Raw genomic sequence first — 17746 nt, forward strand, 5'->3', positions numbered from 1 at the left:
CTACTAAATAATGACTAGTACAGGTTAAGGTCTCAGTAAATGAGGCTGTCAACACCATTAAAGCCCAGGTCTTGTTTCTAATTCTGTGTGTGATCTCAGAAAAATTCTACCCTCCACCTCTACACTTCTTTTTCTTTTTAAATTTGTGTCTTGGGTGCATAGTTGAGCTTATTGTACTCCTTACTGTTTTCCTGTGGCAGTATCACTTTTGTTTAATTTTCATTTAGTCAAGTTTCAATACTCTTATCTCTTCTTCTGATTCTTATTCCCACTTCCTCCACTGCCTGCTCAACAAACCCTCTCTAATGTGTCTAATGTGCTTGCTATGTGTCTTTGGTTTCATATATATTCTTTAAAAATACACATTATGGTATAATACATGTGTGTATGTGTGTGTGTTAGTCACTCAGTCATGTCCAACTCTTTGTGACGCTATGGATGTATCCTGCCAGGCTCCTCTGTCCATGGGATTCTCCAGGCCAGAATACTGGAGTGGGTTGCCATTCCCTTCTGCAGGGGATCTTCCCAAACCAGGGATTGAACCAGGGTCTCCTATATTGCAAACAGATTCTTTACTGTTTGAGCTACCATGTACATGTTTTTAATTAAATGTTATATATTTGCTCTAGAGTGTATCTATTTCTTAATTTTTTTTTTTTTTTTTTTTTACTCACTGGTTGCATTGTTGAGGATTTGTCCATCCCAGCTCATGTGGTGTTGGGCATCTATCCTGACTACAGATGAATATCCATTTATATGCATCTTCATGCATGCATGCGTGCTTAGTTGCTTTAGTCTTGTCCCACTCTTTGAGACTCTATGAATTGTAGCCTGCCAGGCTCCTCTGCCCATGGGGAGTCTCCAGGCAAGAATACTGGAGTGGGTTGCATGCCCTCCTCCAGGGGATCTTCCCAACCCAGGGACTGAACCCAGGTCTCCTGCATTGCAGGCAGATTCTTTACTGTCTGAGCCATCAGGACACACAGTGTAACTTAATTTCTGAAGCAGAGTCCCTTTCCTTTTCTATACTTAAAGAACAATGGTTGGTTTTCATGAATTTTTATTCTTCCCTGTCCTAAATGTGCTGAGGTCCCCTAAAATTTCTACTGTAGTTTTGATGGGGATTTCATTAAAATGACAAGCATAATCTTTGATTTTTGGCACTGGCTGAGACATGAAGACAAATGTCTATGTATACAAGAGAGCTATTTCTAACATTTACTACAAATTATTGAGGGATGAAAAGTACATTTATGCATAGGGACTGGGGAGTATCTTTGAAATGTAAACTGTGGCTTTTTGTTTAACTTGCAATCACAGCAAAGGTGCAGTGTTGTGAGAATGTTTCTATAGTTGTAAAACTACAGCATTTGAGTAACATTTTATGAAGTCCTTCCATGTACATTCACAGTTGCAAACAGAAGCACCCAACTTGAGAGATTCTGTGGTCACTGATCACTTCTACATAATGTCAACTCTGTGGGTTCTCAGGTTCCTTATGATGTGTTTTTAGTCTAAAGCCTTAATGGAGATTAAATGTACACTTTTGGGGTGATGTATCTATGGTAATCTAAACATTAACTTAACTCTGGAAGCATAGTTATTTAAATATTACCATGGTGCATAAGATCTCTGGCTATCTCACCAAAGTAGATCTCTTTCTCCAGAAACAAGTATTTTGAAAAAATGTGACCATTGGAGAAGTGCCGGCCAGAAAATATTTTGCTCTATTCAAAATACAGCGGGCTTGGCAGTAGCCCCACCTGCCTCCAGTACCCATCTTTTGTATAGATTTGTGTCCATTTCCCATTTAGGTCTTTCCTGTCCTTGGTGAATTGGCTTCAGGAAGTAATCAGAGGGTCATCCAGATCGAGGCGTAAGTGGTCCATAAGACATACTGTCCTGCATTAGGATAGAAGCCCCGGCCTCAAACTAGTGATATGGATCTGCAAAGTAGGCAGTGATCCTTTCTGAAGACCCTAAAATTATGATTCACATTCCATTTATGCACAATCTCAACTTTAGAACTAAGGAAAGGATGCCAACAAAACGAACATCCTAGACTTGTCCCTCTTGCACTGTTGGTGGAAACGTACATTGATAACAGCCACTATCAGTGGTAAAGAATCTGCCTGTCAATGCAGGAGACAGAAGAGACACACATTCAGTCCCTGGGTTGGGAAGATCCCTTGGAGAAGGAAATGGCAACCCACTCTACTGTTCTTGCCTGGGAAATCCCATGGACAGAGGAGCCTGGTGGGCTCTAGTCCACAGGGTGGCAAACAGTTGGTCATGACTGAGCAAGCACACCATGCCATAAGCTATAGAGAACAGTATGGAAGTTCCTAAAAAACTAAAAATAGAGCTACCACGTGGCCCAGCAATTCCACTACTGGACATATACCCAGAGAAAACCATAATTCAGAAAGACATATGCACCCCAGTGTTCATTGCAGTACTAGTTACAATAGCCAGGACATGGAAATAATCTAAATGTCCACCAACAGAGGACTGGATAAAAAGATGTGGTACATACATACAATGGGCTATTACTAAGCTAAAAGAAGGAATGAAACTGGGTTATTTGCAGAGACATGGATGGACCCAGAGACTATCAAACATAGTGAAGTAAGTCAGGAAGAGAAAAACAAACACTATATATTAATGCATAAATGTGGAATAAAAAATGCTGTAGACAATCTCATTTACAAAGCAGAAAAAGAGACACAGATGTAGAGAACAAACGTGTGGTTACTAAGGGGGAAGGTGGGATGGGATGAATTGGGAGATTGGAATTGACATATACACACTATTGATACCATGTACAAAATAGATAACTAGTGAGAACCTACTGCAGAGCACAGGGAACTCTGCTCCATGCTCTCTGGTGACCTAAATGGGAAGGAAACCCAAAAAAGGGGAGATATATGTATAGGTATAGCTGATTTATTTTGCTGGACAGTAGAAACTAACACAACATTATAAAGCAATATACTCCAACAAAAAAATTTTTTTAATGTACTGTTACCAGGTTATCTGTAGTAAATATAAAACTCCAAGTGCTGGCTGTTCTGTCCTTTCAGCCCCAAAGGGCTGAATTTGCAGTGAGCCTCTCAGCGAAGGGTGTGAAGGTTGTCACTGGTCTCCACTCTTTTCCTCTGGGCTCCTGCAAGAGACTGAGGGGGCATCTGAGCGTGGAGGAGGGTTCCAGGAAGCCTACATGGCCCACCCAAACACAGCTTGGGCTCATTGGCTCAAAGCCTATCTAAGACATAGATTCTAAGGGTCATGTCCTTGAATTTGTCCTAGACAATTACATTTGTCTACAAAAATAATTCATATGGAAGGTATTCAGCTTTTTCAAAGGAAAATATGATTTTAGCCTTCCTGAGAAGTCATCAGTCACAGAAGAGCCTCCTTCCAGCTAAGTCAGTAAATTCAGAAGAAATATCACTTTACTATAGCAGTTCATCTGTAAGGAACATGACAGTTATTTTGGTTGAACTTTACTCAAAAGGATCCAACTTAACCTTTGAAAAAGGCTTAGGTCAACAATTAGTCAGCACCTAGTTTCTGCCAAAAGTAGACTGAATTTTCCAACGCTGTGTTGGGGTTACAAGGAGCCAATGGGAAAAAGGAAGCAAGGGTCAGGCTGAGTTCAACTCGGGGTTTGGGGTGTGCTTTCCGAAACTCTGCCCTTCCAGGCTGCCCACGGATTAAGTGGGGCAAAATGATTAACAAAACTGTTTGTGTATTGGGGACACAGTCAACCATTTCAAACATGCCTTGACTGACAAGAATGCATTTCTCAGCCATGGGTCAAGAGGAGAATAACCACACTTCACAGTGGATTCTTGACATGTTTTGCTTGTTTTCAGTGAAATCTCAGAAAGTTAATCGTGGAGCTGAATAATCTCTTAGTCTCTTCCTAGTTACCTGGAAATCCTTAGAGATAGAGACAATGGCTTACTTGTTTTACCACCCTAACATGCAGCACAATGCCCAGCACTTAGTACAGGCTTAATTAATATTTGCTAAGTGATGGGATGATATCAGCAGACTGATGCAGGGGAGAAGCTTCATAGTTTGGCTATGCTAGGAGGCTCTCTCAGTGTGAAAGGATGTGCAGATGTAAATTCATTTTGAGGGTGGGGGTAAGCCTTCTCTAACTTATAGCCAGTCACCTTAGGAACCTAAGAATGTGGTGGTAGTGGTAAAGAACCTGCCTGCCAATGCAGGAGACACAAGCGACACGGGTTCGATCCCTGGGTCAGGAAGATCCCTTGGAGGAGGGTATGGCAACCCACCCCAGTATTCTTGCCTAGAGAATCCCATGGACAGAGGAGCCTGGTGGGCGACAATCCATAGCGTCGCATAGAGTTGGACACAACTGAAGTGACTGAGCACATATGTTAGTTTATCAGACAAGGTTTCTATCACCTAGCACTGGATCCAAAGAAATGTCATTATTAGGAAGGAATGGAAACAGGCAGGAGAAGGGATGTCTGGGGCTTAAGGATAGAGAAAAGAGAAGGAGGTTCTTTAAAGGGAAATGGATTAGAAGAGGTCAGACAGTTCTACTCAAGTTGATATTCAAACTTCTGGGCCTGCTAGGCTATGAGAACAAGCAGATTTGCTGGATTTATGGCGATCTAGGAAGCAGTAATTAGTTTTTAATCAAACATTTAGTAAGATGAGAGCAGCTCGCTGGTACCTCACTGGCATTAAGCAATAGGGACAGTGCGGGGGCAGGGAATGGGGGAATGAAACTCATAGACCGCACCCACATCTACTTTGTAGAACATCACTCCCCACACTCTTTCCGATTAGACTCTGATGAGGAAGCTCTCACCCTGAGTTGATCCCACCCTTCTTTTCTAGCACTTCTGCTCTGTGGTCAGAGAAATGGGTTGAGATTGGAGTGGAGAGCAAAGAGGCGATGTATATCATACCTGGATTAGACACCTCTGGGGAAAACTCAGAAACAGACACAACTGGGGAAGGATGGGATTCTGTCTCATTCACCCTTTTGTTTTTCCCACCCCCTAGCTGGTGCGTGTCTTTGAGCATGATCCCACTCTGTAATTACGCAGTGTGAGGTGGTCACCACTGTGGGAACTGGGTGGTGGATCAGCTTCATTTAAACGCTCAAAAGAGCACATCTTTACTTTCCGACAGGATCGGCTGTCCAGACCTCCCCTGGGCCCATGTGGTCTTTTCAGGCTCTGTCCCAAGGCCGGTTGCAGCACCTCCTGCCTTGCTCCCCTTTGTTGAAAATGGGACAGTTCTTGCCCTCTGGGATCTTGCCTCCTCCCTGGCCCCCAGTCTTCAGGGACCCACTTGTCTTCTGGCTTATTTCTCCCCTCCCAGAGGAAGTCTTTTATTTGGGCTGAGGACAGTCCCTCTATTCTGCTACTCCTTCCAAGACTCTCAGCATGTAAATTCCTTTTTCCTTTCCATCTCCTCCACACTTTCTAAATCCTTCCATGTTAGACTTTGTTAAATAAAACCTGGAAATTTTTGCTTTTGGCTCTGCTACAGACCTCTCTGAAGGCAATGAAGAGCCAGCACAGAGCCAGCTACTTATTTGAAAGAGGAAAAGGAAGGGAGAAAACATAGGGAAAGGCCGGGGGGCAGGATGGGGGTAGGGAAAGAAATTCTTCAAGGCTTAAAATATATATTTTCAACTATATTTCAAGTATATTCAAGTATTTGTAGGTGCTCTGATTCAAAATTCTCACCATATTAATAACATAAAAAACCAAACATTTCCAGTGATTTCCCTGGTGGTCTAGGGGTTAGATTCCATGCTTCCACTGCAAGAGACTGCAAGGGTTCGATCCCTGGTGGGGGAAATAAGATCCCGTAAGCCGGGTGGTGTGGCCAAAAGAAAGAAATACAGAAATAAACCTTGAAAGGGAGATATTTATAGACAGATAGGACTTCTGGGGTCTCTCAAATGCCACTTTCCTCAAGTGAATAAAAAACCTCCTGAAACACAATATCCTGGAATATTTGGTTTGCTGACTAATATTTCCTGCCATCTCTCCGAAAGCTGAAAGTTGATCTCTTTTTATTTTTGACTTCCTTTCTTTTTTGTTTTACTATTGTGTGTTAGTTGCTCAGCTGTGTCCAACTCTTTGCGACCCCATGGACTGTATGTAGCTCACCAGGCTCCTCTGGCCATGGAATTCTCCAGAAAAGAATACTGGAGTGGGTTGCCATTCCCTTCTCCAGGGCATCTTCCCAACCCAGGGATCGAACCTGGGTCTCTGTCATTGCAGGAAGATTCTTTACTGTCTGAGCCACCAGGGAAGTCCTGCTAATAGTAAAATCTGATTTTCTTACACTTTTCTTCTACCAAATTTGGCTTATTTGCCCTGAATCACTTCTAGGAAACTTTTACAAACTTTACTAAAAGTTAGTAAATTTCTTATAAACTCGATTTTTATAAAATTTATTTTAAATCTCCCCACCTCTCCTCCTGGCCTTCTCCCCCTGTCCTGTTTTAGTGTTCCAGCACTTTCAGAAAAACTCCTCTGCTGCCCTCTTGTGGGCATCTGCAGATACCAGGCATGCTCCCCAAAGCTACTGAAACGGGGGATCACTGGTGTGGAAATGGGTGGGATAATCGCCTAGCTCCAGCGACGAACTCCTTGTAGGTTGCTTTCCTCTCTGGCAGGAGCCAGGACACTTACCCACAGTCACAGATACACTCGTTTTTTTGTTTTTTAATTTAACTGGATAGAGTCAGCAAGTTTTCTGTTATTGGCAGCTTATGAATAGCTTCCTCTATTTTTCTGTCTCAGTCCCAAGGTTTGGAGTCAGGGAAGAAAGCAAGGCATTTCATAGATGTGAGAAGCTTCTCCCTGTGCAGAGCGGATGCCTCTTTTGAACGAGCAGCCTGCCTTTCCCTGGACTGTTACAAACAGTGATCAGAATGGTCTTCTCAGGTGTCCAGAGTGACCTTCATTCTGGGCACTAGGGGGTTACTGTGGGCTACCAGTGCTGCTGCTTTTCTTTACCTCCAAGGTGGGACACGTCTTTTTTCTTTTTTAAATAAAAGTAACATGTCCATTTGCACATTAGAAGAATCAGATGGTGAAAGGACAGTAGAGGTGGTCTGTAATGTCAACACACTGACAAGCCATTGGCACTTTGCATTGTCATCCCACATGTGTATATATCTCTCTGAGGAGCTGTGTCCTAGTATGGGAGTGGTTCTGTAGCCCTTTTCTCACACACCACACGCAATCATTTTGCTGTGCTGTGCTGTGTAGCTTACATCATTCTTTTCATGCTGCATAGCCTCAGTGCCTTTGCACTCAGCTTTCCCTTAAGAGAATGGGAAGATTTAGGAGGTGTCCCCCCTGCCAGCTCCTTGTTGCTTCAGCTCAAATACCGCCAACCCCATGTGGTCTTCCCTATCCCTCAACACGGGAGCTTTCTCTGTCATTTGTCATTTCCTTCATGCAGCATGCCTTGTCGGTCCTATTGATAATGAATTTGTTCATTTCTTTGCTTGTTTTAGGCTTTTCCTGAGAACCAAGGCCTTCTCTTATCTTTTATCATCAGGGCTTAGGATAGTATGTGTTGCAAAGAATTTCCTTGGTCAATAATTGTTGACTGACAGAATTTGTTCTAAGGCTGTACCAAATGCGATCAAGTCATTTCTTTTTGCAGAGCCTGTAGGTGGTACCCTCTGTTTTAATGTTTTCAACATCACTGCAAGAATGACTTTGTGCACTTGAACCCTACTTTTTTCCCTCCCAACATTAAATTGAAACATTTAAAACATACAGAAAAGTAGAAAGGACAATGCAACAAACACCCATATATTTGTCACCAAGATTAAAAATTTGTTAATGCAACATTTTGCCACATTTACTTTCTCTCTCTCTGCATAATTTTTTGATGAATCTTATAAAAGTTACAGACCTCACAATACTTCACCCCTGAACACTTTAGCATGCATCTCTGAAGAATAAGTATCTTCTCTCAAATAAACACATGATATTAGCACACCTAAAAAAGTTAATTATAACGAATTATTCTCTAATATAACCTGATAGTCATCCTATATTCAAATCTCCTCAACTGTATCTAAAAATGCTTTAATTATTGTTTTATTTATTTATATTTTTGAATCAGAATAAACCAAGTTTCATGCCCTGTAGCAGAGCAGAAAATGGCAACTCACTCCAGTGTTCTTGCTTGGAGGGTCCCATGGATGGAGGAGCCTGGTGGACTGCTGTCCATGGGGCCACATAGCGTCAGACACGACTGAAGCGACTTAGCCTGCATGCACTCATTGGAGAAGCAAATGGCAACCCACTCCAGTGTTCTTGCCTGGAGAACTCAGGGACGGGGGAGCTTGGTGCGCTGCTGTCTATGGGGTCGCACAGAGTCAGACATGACTGAAGTGACTTAGCAGCAGCAGCAGCAGCAGCATGCCTTATAGTTATTTGTATGTTGCATCTGTCTAGATCAATCTATTAGAAGTGTCATCTTATGAATTTTTATTATTCATTTTTAAAAAATGACATTAGATTTTTAAAACAGTTTTTATTATTACTTACTTATGCATGTATTTATTTGGCTGCTCTGGGTCTTCGTGGCTGCCCCAGTTTTCCCCTAGTTGTGGAGAGCGGGGGCTGCTCTCTAGATACGGTGCGTGGGCTTCTTACTGTGGTGGTCTCCCTTGTGTGGAGCATGAGCTCTAGGGCACCTGGACGTCAGTATTTGCGGCTCCCGGGCTCTAGAGCACAGGCTCAACAGTCGTGGTGCCTGGGCTTAGCTGTTTCTCAGCGTGTAGGATCTTCCTGGACCAGGGGTGGAACCTGTGTCTCCTGTGTCGGCAGGTGGACTCTTCACCACTGAGCCACCAGGGAAGCCCCTGACATTTAACGTTTAAAGAACTAGTTTAGTTTTCTTATAGAAGACTCCAGATAATCTGCCTGTTCATTTTCTTGCAGTTTCATTTACTTTGTTTTTCTTCCCTCCATGTTTCCTATCACTGAAGTTAGATCAGGATACTGTCTTGGATTATACAATTATAATCATTCATAGTCATGATTCTTTTTCATATTAAAATTGTCCCATATTTGTCCATGAGGTGTCCCTTTGGCCAGCCTCCTTGTCTTTGATATCAACTCGTTAATCTTGGAGTGTGCTTCTGCTGTTTGGCACAGAACTACGTCACAGCCACATCTTATGTTTTCTGCCTATACCTGCAACCTCTGATTTCTCCAAGGAGTGCTATTTGCTGTTATTTTTTTAAAAAAATGAACAAAAGTTGTTTAAAAACAAAAATCTGGGTGTTGCCTTTACTCATTATTATTAGAGTTCTGTTGTTTCCTGGACCTTTCAGTGGGCCAAAGTGTTATATACATACATAAAAGTTTTTCAATTCAAATTTATATTATAAAGATTTTTCTTAATTTCTTTTATTTTATATCTTTATTTTAAACACTCACTGATCAAAACTCACCAAGGAAAAAGCTTTGTTTTGCTGGTTGTGGTCAGGGAAAATGTACATGATAGGGAACCAGGTGGCATCTCAAAATTGGGAAATTAGGAAGGGTTCAGGGAATGGGAGTTAAACACACAATAGTCTCTGAAGGAATTATTTAGAATTTGTGAAGTCTGGGAGTTTTAGCTATTGTTTGTAGTTTTATCTTTAGAACACAGATGTCCTTATGAGTTATTGTTAAGAATGTGGACTCTTCTATAAAAGGACTGTGGGCTGAATTAACTGGCATTTGAGCTTAGATAATTTGTCTTGCATGTTATGGTTTGGTATATTTTATATATTCTGTGAGCCATGGTACCGTTATGTAAATTGTAGTTTTTGTTTCCATTACCAGTTCCCCCCTCTTGACCTAGCTGTCATCAGGGTTATTACTTTGAAGACAGTTTTATTGCGGTAGAGTTGATATACACAAACTGTACATATGTAATGTCTACAGATGGTAAATTTGGACGTATGCATACAGCCATGCCAGCATCATCACAGGCGAGGTAATATACATACTCAATGTCTCTAAACATTTTGTGCCTCTTCTTTGAGGGGAGTTCTGAATCCTTACCCAGAGATTTACCCTCTCAACAAAATTTTAAGTGCATGATGCCATATTATTGACTATAGGTTCTATGTTGTCCAGTAGTTCTCTGGAACTTACTTATCTTGCATGACAGAAATTTTAAACCCATTGAACAACCAGTCTCCGCTGCCTCCTCCCCATTCCCCCTCCCCCACAACCACTTGATTCATGAATTCTGTGAGTCTGACCATTACAGGTTTTGTGTATAAGCGGAATCATGCATTATTTGTCCTTCTATGACTGGCTTACTTCACTTACACAACGTCTTCCAAGTTTATCCATGTTGTCACACATAGCAGGATTTCTTTCCTTTTTAAAGCTTAGTCATATTCCACTGTATGAATACACCACGCTAACCTATTCAGCCAGCTGGATGTTACTGTTGTTGACTTTGCCTGCCTTGTGGTTCTTTCGTTCCTCTCTTCCTGTCTTCCTTTGTGCTTTGCTGATTTCTGTTGTGGTGGTAGTATTGTCGCTGAAACTTTGCCTCTGTTCATTGGTGCTGAATAGAAACGAGGAGACAGTGTTGGATAAGTAGAAGAGTGCAGCTTTCATTGCTTTGCCAGGAAAGGGGGCCACAGCGGGCTAATTCCCTCAAGACTGTGTGACCCACCCTGGAGAGGGGTAGTGAGGATGTTTACAGTGCTCAGGAAGCAGGGTGTGATCAGCTTGGGGACCATGCTTGGATTGGTTGGCATCAAAGTCAAGTTTCAAGCATCATCAACTTTCTGGTCTCAACCAGTCTAAGGTCTATGTTCTTTCAGTCAGCAGTTTTTATCTGGTCAGGGGTCTGCTTCCTACAGAACACAGATGTCCCTATGAGTTATTGTTAAGAATGTGGACTCTTCTATTAAAGGACTGTGGGCTGAATGAACTGGCATTTGAGCTTAGAGAATCTGTCTTGCATGTTATGGTTTCGTATATTTCCTGTAGAAACTGTGTCAGGCGTCTATCTATATTTTTAAGGGAACTGGGAATCTGGTGATTCTGCTATGTGGCAGAATTATATTCTAAATTGTTACCAGCTCCCCAGTGCAACAACTACCCTTTGTTTCTACAGCTTCACAATCCCCAATCACTAACTCTTGAGTTAGCATTTTCCTTCAAAAGACAAGAACTCAGGGTCTTGTACAGTTTCAATATTCTTTGTTTTCTCTTTCTCTTTTAAAAAAAAGTTTGTTGTTGTTCTCTAGAAGCTCAATGAGCTTCTTTAAGATGATTATTTTGAAATCTCATATTCATTAGGATAAGTTACTGGAGATTTACTTTGTGTCATATTTTGCTGATACTTTTGCTCCCTGTAGCTTTGCATTGGCTTCTGTGATTTGAAAAAGTAACTCCCCTTGTAGCTTTAATGAACTGGCTATGGCAGGGAAAAGCTTTCAGCAATTGGCCTGGCTAGAAGTTCTGGGAGCTCTCAAACATTTTCTATGGATGTGCACATTCCAGGCCTCATCTTCCTCCTGGGAGAGAAGTTTCAGGGCTGTGTGTCTTCCCCCAGACTTGCAGAGCTGTGCTACCACCCACCATGAGCTGCTGTCCGCTGCCCCTGCTGCCCGCCTGTTACCTAGGGCAGATGTTGGATTCATGCCCTATTCCTCTCTCTCCCATCTGAGGGAGAAATCTCAAGTTATGCTCCTTCTCTCAAACTCACAGAGCTGTGTGACTTCCATAGACCACCTGTCCCTTTTCCTAGGGCAGTGCTTGGAAAAGCCTGGCCATTGAGTGTGCACGCCTCTTCTCTCCCTCCCTCCTGAAGAGGAAGTCCCAGAATTGTGCATCATGTCCTAATCTTGCAGAGCTATGCCAATGACTAAGAGAGACTCACTTTTGCTGCCCTCGTGTTTATTTCTTATTTGAAATAAGGGAGACTTTAAAATTTTCTTTATGTTAGTTAGTCATTGATAGAGGTGTTACAGCTATCAGCTTTGTTCTTGCCACATTTGTACATTTTGATATATTGTGTTGAATTCACATTTTTATTTATTTCAAAGTATTTCTAATTTCTCTTGTGATGTTTTCCTTGACACAGTCATTATTTAGGAACATGTTATTTAATTTCCACATATTTGTAAATCCCCAAATTTCCCTCTGTTATTGATTTCTAATTTAAATTCCATTGTGTTCAGGGAATATACTTTACATGATTTCAATCCTTTAAAATTTGTTGAGGTGTGTTTTGTGGCCTTGTGTATGGTCTGTCTTAAAGAATGTTTTAGGCGTGTTTTAGAAGAGTGTGTGTTGTGTTGCTGTTGGGAAAACTACTCTACAGTTGTCTGGTAGGTCTAGTGGTTTGATAGTGATGCTGAGTCCTTTATATCCTCATTGATTTTATATTTAGTTGTTCTACCACCTAATTTAAAGCTTTTGTGGTTCTGCAGTTTTACCATGTTGTGTCTATATGGATATTTTTGGAACTTACTTTCTTTGATTAATTGGTCTTGAATTTGTGGTTTGGTTTTCTTTCAATATTTCTGGAAAATAATTATCCACCAATATTTCTTCTTTAAAAATTTAAAAACTGATGTATAGTTGACATAAAATATTATATTAGCTTCAGGTGTACAACATAGTGATTCAACATTTATATATATTACAGGTTAATCACTTTGTTAAGTCTGTTAATTATTCATCACTATATAAAGTGACTACAATATTGTTGTCTATATTCACTAATGCTGTATGTTACATTTCCATGGCTTTTTTATTATACAAATGTAAGTTTATACCTGTTAATCCCCTTCACCTATTTGGCCCAACCCGTCCTCCCCTTCCCTCTAGTGACCATCAGTTTGTCCTCCATATCTGTAAGTCATTTCAGTTTTGTTTTGTGAGATTTTTTTAAATTTTAAACTCTACATATACGTGAAATCACACAGTATTTGTCTTCCTCCATCTGTTTTGTTTCAGGAGCGTAATAGCCTCTAGGTCCATCCATATTGTCTCAAATGGCAACTTTTTATCCTTTATTAATGGCTCGGAAATATTCCATTGTATGTGTATACCACATCTTCTTTGTCCATTCATCTATTGGCAGACACTTATGTTGCTTCCATATCTTGGACACTGTAAATAATGTTGCAATGAACCTAGGGGTGCATATATCTTTTCAAATTAGTGTTTTTGTCTTATTTGGATAGATACCCTGAAGTGGATTTTCTGGATTGTATGGTAGTTCTATTCTTAATTTTTTGGAAATAGCTCCATTTTGTTTTCCATAGTGGCTGTACCAATTTGCATTCCCACCAACAGTACATGAAAGTTTCCTTTTTTCCACATCCTCACCAACACTTGTTATATGTGTGTCTTCTTGACAGTGACCATGAATAGCCACTCTGACAGTTGTGAGATAATATTGTCTTTCAATTTGCATCTCCCTGATGATTAGTGATGTTGAGCATCTTCTCATGTGTCTGTACATCATCTTTGTGTCTTCCTATGAAACATGTATTTAGTCCTATGCTCGTTTTTCAATTGGACTGTTTATTTTTTTGTTATTGAGTTGTAATGAATTCTTTATATATTTTTATATTAATCACTTATTGAGTATATGGTTTGCAAATATTTTCTCCCATTCAGTAGATTGCTTTTTCCTTTCTTGATGGTTTCGTTTGCTGTACAAAGCTTTTCAGTTTGATGTAGTTCTACTTTTTTGCTTTTGCTTCCCTCACCTGAGAAGATAGACCCCTCAAAATATCTCTAAGACTAGTGTCAAAGAGGATATTGCTGATGTTTTCTTCTAAAAGTTTTATGCTTTCAGGTTTACATTTAAGTGTCTAATCCACTTTGAGTTTATTTTTATATATTGTAAAAGAAAGTGTTCTAGTTTGATTCTTTCGCATGCAGCTATTCAGTTTTCCCAACAACATTTATTGAAGAGACTGTCTTCCTCCCTGTATATTCTAGGCTCACTGGTTGTAAATCAGTTGGCCATATAAATGCATGTTTATTTCTGGGCTCTCTATTATGTTCCATTGATCTATATGTCTGTTTTTGTGCCAGTACTATACAGTTTTGATTGCTATATTTTGGTAGCATAGTTTGATAACAGGGTGTGTAATATTTCAGTTTTGCTCTTTCTCAAGATTGCTTTGCAAAAAAGATTTGCTATATAGCATAGGGGACTATCATCAATATCTTGTAATAACCTATAATGGAAAATAATCTGAAAAATAATATATGTGTATATGTATAACTGAATAACCTCGCTGTGCACCTGAAACATTGTAAGTCAACTATACTTCAATTATATATATATATATATATATATATATATATATATATATATATATGTTAAGAAAAAAAAAAGATTGCTTTGGCTAATTTAGATCTTTTGTGGTTCCATAGAAATTTTAGGACTATTTGTTTCAGATTCATAAAAAATGCTACAGGCACTTGGATAAGGATTGCATTCAATTTATAGATTGCTTTGGGTAGTATGGATATTTCAACAATATTAATTCTTCTAATCCACGACCCTGGTATATCTTTCCATTTATTGATATTGTCTTCAACTTCTTTCATCAATATCTTTTGGTTTTCAGAGTATAGATCTTTTACCTCCATCTAACTAAAGATTTATTCTTAGGTGTATTCATTTTAAAGCAATTGTAAACTGGGTTGTATTTCTTAATTCCTTTTTGTCCGTTTATTTTTAGTGTATAGAAACAGAAGAGGTTTCTGTATAGTAAGTTTAATCCTGCAACTTTACTGAGTTCATTTGTCAATTCAAATAATTTTTTGTGGAGTCTGAATTTTTCTATACATAGTATCATGTAATATTATTTCCTTCCTTCTACTAACTGTGGGATTTGTTGTTATCTACTTTATTAGTTCCTTTGATATTTTCCTTGTTTCCTGAGGTAGACTTGTATCACTATAAACTTTTCTCTTAAAACTGCTTTTGCCAAAACCCATAGATTTTGGAATGTTATGCTTTCATTTTCATTTCCCTCAAGGTATTTTTTAAATTTCCTCTTTGATTTTTTCATTGAACCATTGAGTTCGCAAGCATGCTGTTTAGTCTCCATGTGTTTGAGTTTTTTATCCAGTTCTCTTTTTGTAACTGATTTCTAGTCTCATACCATTGTGGTTATAAAAGGTGCTTGATACAATTTCAACCTTCTTAAATTTATTGAGATTTGTTTTGTGGCCTAAACATGTGAAAAATCCTGAAGAATACTCCTTGCGCACTTGAAAAGAATATGTATTCTGCTGTTTTGGGGTAGAATGTTCTATGTACATCTGGTCTAAAGTGTTTAAGGCCAATGTTTCCTTATTGATTTTCTGTTTGGATGATTTATCCATTGATGTAAGTGAGGTGGTAAAGTACCTCGCTGTTTCTTGTATTATTGTCAATATCTCCTTTAATAGCTGGTAATATTTATGCATATACGTGCTCTGATGTTTGGTGCATGTATGTGTGCATGCTAAGTTGCTCCAGGTGCGTTTGACTCTTTGTGACCCTATGGACTGTAGCCTGCCAGGCTCCTTTGTCCATGGGATTCTCGAGGAAAAAATACTGGAGTGAGATGCCATGCCCCCTCCAGGGGATCTCCACTCAGGGATCAAACCTGCATCTCTTACATCTCCTGCATTGGCAGGCGGGTTTCTACATTTGTGGAATCATCATCACAGTAAGTCTCAGTTCAGTTCAGTTCAGTCGCTCAGTCGTGTCCGACTCTTTGCGACCCCATGAATCACAGCACGCCAGGCCTCCCTGTCCATCACCAACTCCCAGAGTTCTCTCAGACTCACGTCCATCAAGCCAGTGATGCCATCCAGCCATCTCATCCTCTGTCGTCCCTTTCTCCTCCTGCCCCCAATCCCTCCCAGCATCAGAGTCTTTTCCAATGAGTCAACTCTTCGAATGATGTGGCCAAAGTACTGGAGTTTCAGCTTTAGCATCATTCCTTCCAAAGAAATCCCAGGGCTGATCTCCTTCAGAATGGACTGGATGGATCTCCTTGCAGCCCAAGGGACTCTCAAGAGTCTTCTCCAACACCATAGTTCAAAAGCACCAATTCTTCGGCACTCAGCTTTCTTCACAGTCCAACTCTCACATCCATACATGACCGCTGGAAAAACCATAGCCTTGACTAGACAGACCTTAGTCAGCAATGTAATGTCTCTGCTTTTGAATATGATATCTAGGTTGGTCATATTGCCACAAATAGCTATAATATTTTTTTTCTAATGATGAGAACTTTTTTATTTTGGATGATGAAGAATTCAATACTTATTAAATAGAGGAAAATAATAGAATGGGAAGACTAGAGATCTCTTCAAGAAAATTAGAGATATAAAGGAATATTTCATGCAAAGATGTGTACAATAAAGGATAGAAATGGCATGGACCTAACAGAAGGAGAAGAAATTAAGAAAAAGTGGCAAGAATACACAGAAGAACTATATAAAAAAGATCTTCATGACCCAGATAACCACGATGGTATGATCACTAACCTAGAGCCAGACATCCTAGGGTGTGAGGTTAAGTGGACCTTAAGAAGCATCCCTACAAACAAGCTAGTGGAGATGTTGCAATTCCAGCTGAGCTATTTAAAATCCTAAAAGATGGTGCTGTTAAAGTGTTGCACTCAATATGCCAGCAAGTTTGGAAAACTCAGTAGTGGCCACAGGACTAGAAAAGATCAGTTTTCATTCCAATCCCAAAGAAAGGCAATGCCAAAGAATGTTCAACCTACCACACAATTGCACTCATCTCACATGCTAGCAAGTGATAGCTAGCTTCCCTGATAGCTCAGTTGGTGAAGAATCTGCCTGCAATGTAGGAGACCCCTGGTTTGATTCCTGAGTTGGGAAGATCCACTGGAGAAGGGATAGGCTACCCACTCCAGTACTCTTAGGCTTCCCTTGTGGCTCAGCTGGTAAAGAATCCATCTGTAAAGCAGGAGACCTGGGTTCGATCCCTGGGTTGGGAAGATCCCCTGGAGAACGGAAAGGATACCCACGCCAGTATTCTGGCCTGGAGAATACCATGGACTGCATAATCCTTGGGGTTGCAAAGAGTCAGACACAACTGAGTAACTTTCACTTCACTTCACCTGCTAGCAAAGTAATGCTCAAAATTCCCCAAGCCAAGCTTCAACAGTACTTGAACCAAGAAATTTCAGATTTTCAAGCTGAATTTAGAAAAGGCAAAGGAACCAGAGATCAAATTACCATCATCAAAAAAGCAGAGAGTTCCAGAAAAACATCTACTTCTGCTTTATTGACTATGCCAAAGCCTTTGACTGTGTGGATCACAACAAACTGTGAAAAATTTTTAAAGAGATGGGAATACCAGACTACCTGAGCTGCCTCCTGAGAAATTTGTATGCAGGTCAAGAAGCAACAACTGGAACTGGACATGGAACAATGGACTGGTCCCAAATTGGGAAAGGAGTATGGCAAGTCTGTATATTGTTACCCTGCTTATTTAACTTCTATGCAGAGTACATCATGCAAAATGCTGGATGAAGCACAAACTGGAATCAAGATTGTTGGGAGAAATAGCAATAACCTCAGTTACACAGATGACACCAGCCTTATGACAGAATGAGAAGAAGAACTAAAGAGCCTCTTGATGAAAATGAAAGAGGAGAGTGAAAAAGTTGGCTTAAAACTCAACATTCAAAAAACGA

The sequence above is a fragment of the Budorcas taxicolor genome, chromosome 3 (assembly GCF_023091745.1).
Source record: "Budorcas taxicolor isolate Tak-1 chromosome 3, Takin1.1, whole genome shotgun sequence".
In the NCBI taxonomy this organism is placed as follows: Eukaryota; Metazoa; Chordata; class Mammalia; order Artiodactyla; family Bovidae; genus Budorcas; species Budorcas taxicolor.